The sequence below is a fragment of the Lepisosteus oculatus genome, chromosome 12 (genome assembly GCF_040954835.1).
Source record: "Lepisosteus oculatus isolate fLepOcu1 chromosome 12, fLepOcu1.hap2, whole genome shotgun sequence".
Classification (NCBI taxonomy): Eukaryota; Metazoa; Chordata; class Actinopteri; order Semionotiformes; family Lepisosteidae; genus Lepisosteus; species Lepisosteus oculatus.
In genome coordinates this window covers 4,616,228-4,622,227 of record NC_090707.1, presented here as the reverse complement: position 1 = coordinate 4,622,227, position 6,000 = coordinate 4,616,228, and the positions used below count along the sequence as shown (strand labels likewise).

Here is a 6,000-nt window from a genome sequence, read left to right as displayed (position 1 = left end):
CACCTGCGAATCCCAAATTCGGAATTTACGCGTTAGGAGTAGAAGCGAGATGTTGTGATTAGGTTACACAGAGACCCTAGTCTTGATATCTGGTGAATCCGGGGAAAGGAGAGCGACCCATACAACGAAGTGCATTATCTTTCAAATGGCTATGTAGAAGGAGAGATGGGGTTTATACCGAAAACCAGAGGATTTATGTTTTACGGTTTAAATTTCGCATGTGTAGTCGTGTTGCCGATCCGCTTATTTGATAATAAGAATAACAGTAGATAATGCTTAGTTCTTTTAAAACACCCTCAAGATTAGGAGAAACACGCTCTTTAAAAGTGATGCTATAACTGAACATGCAAAGAAGTGAAAATGCCCTTTGTAAGAGTGGTTCATGGGCAAGCTGGATGGTACAGGTCCATTAATGGTCTCTGATGGGCCGAGGGGAATAACTCCAGTTCAGCGTTCAGGGCTGTTCTTTGATCGCGACCCGGGCCAGCCGGGAGAGCAGTGCTCCTGCGGTACAGGGCGCACTCCGTGCTGCTCACCGCTTTTGTTGGCGCCGTGAACTCAAGTCGGTTCAACTTAAACGACCCTTATTGGCATGCCGATGAATCGCACTGCTGCCAAAACTGATAAAATCACATTCATGCCACCTACAGACATTTCTGGCTGTCTCTCGAAACGGCTCCGTCAGACGTGTGGTGCCCCCGCCTGGCCCGGGGACATGGGGCTTGGATCACAGGTGAGGGCGGCGCAGGTAGACCTCGAGCCGAGGGCAGCCCATCAATGCGTCAGCTCTCTGCCTGAGCCGAGGGGGCGCATACTAAGAGGTGACACTCCTTATCAATCCAGCCATAAGCCTGAGCTGCATTTGGAAAGTGCGAAAAATCACTGAGCGCAGGCAGCAAAAGAGGTGCTTTGAGGACAAGGACTAGGTTTGAATAATGTACATGCATTTAAACGGTTTATCTTACATCTGTGATTTCGAAACAGAGCTTCCAGTGTACCGTAACAAAGTAATAAACATTTTACAGTATACATTAATCGAACATCAATCTACGCGCTCACACCTGAAGAAGGCTCCACGGCCGAAACGTTGTGTTCTCTTTCTTCTTTTTTTCAGCATGGAATAAACCTATTACTTGTTCCTTATCAATCTACGTAGGTAACAGTTCAAACAAGTTTAACATAGAACCGAATTTTAATGTCGTTTTATATTCAAAAAGGTTATCTGTATGTAAATAAAGACGAATCTGACGTATTCAATTATGAAAAGAAGGGGTTTGGATCTTAGCTAAGCGCATCGTGCAATTTTGCAAGGTGCAAAGCGGCTCAATATGTAATAAATTCAGGAATAAACGATGCTCCCGCTTGAGCACAATGGATCAAAACGGGACCGCAAAATTTTAAATTGGTATAACTCTTGAACAAATCTCCGTTACTTTTATTGTTCGTAGATGTCGTAATGCATGCTTTAAAAATAATTCCCATTTAGAGAAAAAAAAAACACACACCTAATCCCGATTCTACCAAATCCCGATCTATTAAAGCTGTCACTGTGACCGCATCACTTTGCAGCTTTCCCGGAACAAATCAACCACTTTTACTCTTCAGGATAGATGAAGACAAGATTTAGGACGCCGCCCGCCCTTTTCAATTTAGAACACGACGCGTCTGATTTCTTCGAAACGATCTGCTAGGCTTCCGATAACGAGGCGCTCAGAAACGGTTAACCACTTATTTGGGGGTACCTCGTTTGTCCTCAGAAGCGAGAACACGGGCACTTCCCCAGGAGCGTGTGGGGGTGCGGTGCCACCCTCTCCGTAGTGCAAAACGCTGAACCGTCCCTTAAATAATGTTCCCATTCACCCACTGCTGACAACAGTTTAATAAGAGCTCCGTCCGGCGTGATCGCGGCGCTGCGTGCCGTCTGCTCACTGTCCTTTCCCAAGTTTTGACTTTCCCACTCCCCCTATTCCTGCGTCAGTGGCAATTACCCTTATAGTAAGTAGCTGGAGCTCTCGGAGTGAGAGGGAATAGCTGCCGAAAGTCGCTGAGAGGCGAGGATAGCCCACAAGTGGATACGCAGTCACAGAGGTGGAGGACTAGGTGCCGTGGACTGGGCTCGTCGCTCGCGTGTTAGCCGGTCCGGTTGGGAAGAACCCATGCTTCATTAACGGGACCAGGTAATGGTTTTGTTTTGGGGTGTTTTATTTTTTTTTTTGGGGGGGTGGCGGAGTCGGTTTAATCGACGCTGTCGGGAAAAGTTTAAAAGGGTCTTCGGGGAACTTTTTTTGTTTTTAGCAGAAAACTCGGATTGGCAGTAGACTGGATTCGGTTCTCCTGAAGGAGAATTGCTGTGTTCTAAAAGGGAGTGATATCAGAATTATTCGGTTACAGTCGATTATGAACAAAGCATTGAGAACAGAACGGCATCGCTGCGTGTGACTGATAGTTCATAATTACAGTTGTCGCTATATCAGTGTATTTCGGTGACTTGCTATGCGGTTCAAATTAAGTTTTGCAGTGAAGTGCGTTATTTAGGGGTTCCTTACGATATATTGCCGCTGAGAAGATTTGATGCTTCAAAGCGACTGTGGAGAATACCCGCTTGTCTTTTTTTTGTTACACAGCCCCTAAAAAAAAGCCACAGAACGTTTTTGTTTGCCCGCTTTCGAAAAGACGAAATCCACAGCCTCGAAACTTTCCCCTTTCAAGCTGAAAATGCGTTACTTAAACAGAGTACCCGCTGTGCACACATATGTTAAAGACTCGAGCATCAGTTAGAGGGGTCTATTATACAGCTGCGTTTTTACTTGCGACTCACGTTCCTTGTGAGGATCAGAGAGGCAGGAAAGACTGCAGGAGCCGGTGCATGTTTATCACTTAGAACATTTCGGAAACTCTTTTTGATCATCTCCTCTTCTTTCGGGCAGCAGGCGAGGCACGGGCTGGTTGCCCAATCCGAAATCCTGGAGTGATTTCGTAAAAGCTTGTCGTATCTCTTATTTATTTGCACAACGTTTCGATACTTGAAAGAGTTCTGTAGGGATACCGAGGGTGCATGGAGCGTGCTTCAAGCGACGAAGCAACTCTGGGCTAACAGAGCCGTAAAATAGCATTGGTTTCTGGTATGGGGCGTGCTGTTAGGTGTCTTTGTTTTTGTTTCTAATGGCTCATTTTTGCATTTTTTTTTAATTACCGGGTGCAGAAGTGCAGGGTGCTCGGGATTAGAAAGCGCACAGACGCGGAGGCTGGGGATGTGCGGATTTCTCCCGAGCGAGGTCTCGCTGCTCCGTCCTCGCTCGCATCTCGCCATCAGCCCCTGACAGCTCTGGGGCTCTCAGTCCCCCCCAAACACCGCGCGCCCCACGGCGCTCATCGCGGGGCCCGCTGTGACTGGTTCGTAATGAGGCTAAATGCGGAGCAGCCCGACGGGTGGGCTGGAGAGGTTAGGGATTATTTAAATAAGGTGTCGTCACTGTCGCTCCGGCCCGGCTCCGAACAAAATGCCCCAGTTGCCCACGTTATTCTTGGTCGAGAAGCTGAAACGATAAGCGATGCGGCAGTAATCAAAAGTGACATGTGTTGTGCAAGGATATTGGGTACATTTTTTGCAACTACAAGTTTCTTTCACGCTGGCGGCGTTTGAAGAAGGAGCGGGCGGTCTCGTGCTTACGAGCAATAAAGATGTGGAGGAATAAAATCCCCCCCATATTCCAGACACCACGAGACCTTCCCGTTTCAATTATTAGTTTCATGTACATGGCAGTTAAGAGCGATCAGTTCATAGATGGGTCATCTATGTTGCATTCCGTCGAACGAGAGTCCGTTCGAGTCGGTAGAGGGCAGTGTTGAGCGGTTCTGCGAGCCCGCCGGTGGTCTGCTTAGACCTAAATAATGGAAGTAAATTGACTCCGTTTTCGTTGTGTGCCTGCCTACCTTGCGCCTTTTTATAAAAATAGGAATCGTTTTGTTTTCCCTCATGAGATCTCCATATTTGTTCTTGAAAAGGTGGAAAGTACAAATGACGCCCATGTTAATTACGTTTGTATACCGTCGTTAGGGCAAGGATTCAAAGCGACATTTTTTTCCGCTTGGTTTTTGTCCTTTTATGACATATATTAGTCCAGTTAAAATAAGAAGATTGTGCGTTGAAATATTGCACAAAATCTTTATTGTTACCGTTCCTAGTTCTCAAGTTGCTTTAAGCTTGTATAGTACACCAAGTACTGGTCACTCTGGGGCAGTAAAACTCAGTCGGATTAAGGAATATAAAAGAATAATTAATTTAAAAAAGGACTAGTTTAACCTGTGGGAAGAACAATAAACTGGGAATTTAAATTCGGCTATTGAAAATGGGTTCACATAACAAGCCGCAGGAACTCCACTAATGAGGTTTGATTTGGCGGAGTTTGGGATTACATTGAACAGAGTAGTCCGGTTTTCAGTTTGAAAATTGCTTTCATCTGTCTTGACTAGAATGTGCAGTCTTTTTCTGCGGACTTTTGCCCCAGTGTTAGCAATTCTTTGGAGAAAGCCCAAGTAAAACCCTGCTGCCTCTTCAATTTTAGAAACAGTCTGCAAAGTTCAAGACTTCAAGATAAACTGCTCAGATTCTCTGCATAGTTTGTCAATGCATGGCTGTAGATCAATAGAGGTTACCCTGAATATTGAGTTGTACTACATAGCTGTTTAATATGTGTATTTCTAACACTGCTAATGGAGTGTTTAAATAAAGATTTGTTTTTTTTGTTTCAGACTGAAAAATGTCTTAAAAAACACAATTTAGGATCAAGTGTGAATTCCAGTGTTCAGCATTTTCCATCTTTAAAAACAAAATAGAATTAAAAGGATTGTGACCTTCAGTAGTCCTGTTTTTAACAGAGGTGGAAATGATGTTCACTGCAGTCTCTAGTGCTTCTGTGATTTTATATTGTGAATATTTGGACCTATCGACTCGTCTCTAACCAGTATGGGCATTTCTGAAGGACAATATTGTGCACGTCACTTGTGGGTGTTCTTGTGTGTCTATACGGACGCATTCCACCTGGAATAATTAGTGGCATCAGAAATTCCAGTTGGCCTTCAGTTTGTTCCATATACTAGTTAGTGCTGCGAGGGGAGACTTTCTTGGAAAGCATGTTTTTTCCCCCTTAAGTGTTTCGTGAAGAAGGCTTTTCCAGAAGTATGTGAATGGCACCTTTCGAGCCCTGTCGTGGTGGAAGGCAGTCTTGCAGTGGGCCAGCGATGGTCTCTCCGGCGGGCCCCGTTTCTTTCAAAGGCCCGCTTTCATTTCCTAAACTAATTTACACTTCACATACGGAAACGGATATAAATATTTATACGCCCTTACCATGAAATTTTAATTCCAGTGTTTTGCACTTATTTCTTTAAAATGTATTTATGGTAATTTAATACTCCGTTTTTGGCCTTTATGGCAGTCGTTTTCGCGCGGCACTGATTCTTGTCCGGTTTTGAAATGTTTGTCAAGCGCTGGGTGTGTGAAGAGAGAAGCAGAAAAGAGGGGGGAAGCGTGCTAATCTATTTTTGTAAGTGCTCAGTTGTGCTCTTCTAGTTATGTGCGTAGCCCCTGGGGCTTGTGGAATAGCGTATCTGGTTGTTTTTTGCTGTCATGTTTACAGTTAGAGGTAATGTGTGAAAACTGGTGATCCTATTAACATTTAAAATAACACAACATGGATGTTAAACCACTGCCTGCAGGCTGTAGCCTCCCTTGAGTGTCAGACATGAATCCAGCCGCTGATAAGCAATTATGAAAATGTGAAAAGGCATTAATGCCATGAAGTTTTTTTTTTATCCCTGTATCATTGTCTTTTTCCACAAAACGGTCACTGTGTTTACATGTGGTTTGCCTAATTCTGATTCTTAGTGAGGTCTGGCTTTTGTTTTTTTGTTTGTTTGTTTAGGAGCTAACTTTTTTTGTGTCAAGCAGATGTGCTGAAACTTTCATTTCTTTTTTAATTCCATCAAATCCCCATCGTTTCT

General features: G+C 44.3%; 1 protein-coding gene across 1 annotated transcript in view; it reads left to right on the top strand.

Moving 5' to 3' along the window:
* The first annotated feature begins 1,762 nt into the window (after positions 1-1,762).
* The window catches only part of sema5ba (sema domain, seven thrombospondin repeats (type 1 and type 1-like), transmembrane domain (TM) and short cytoplasmic domain, (semaphorin) 5Ba), a 111,512-nt gene continuing 107,274 nt past the window's right edge, over positions 1,763-6,000 (top strand). Inside the window, exon 1 of the mRNA XM_006636343.3 lies at positions 1,763-2,177. The gene's annotated coding sequence lies outside the window, so the exon portion shown is untranslated. The remainder of the gene's footprint in view (positions 2,178-6,000) is intronic.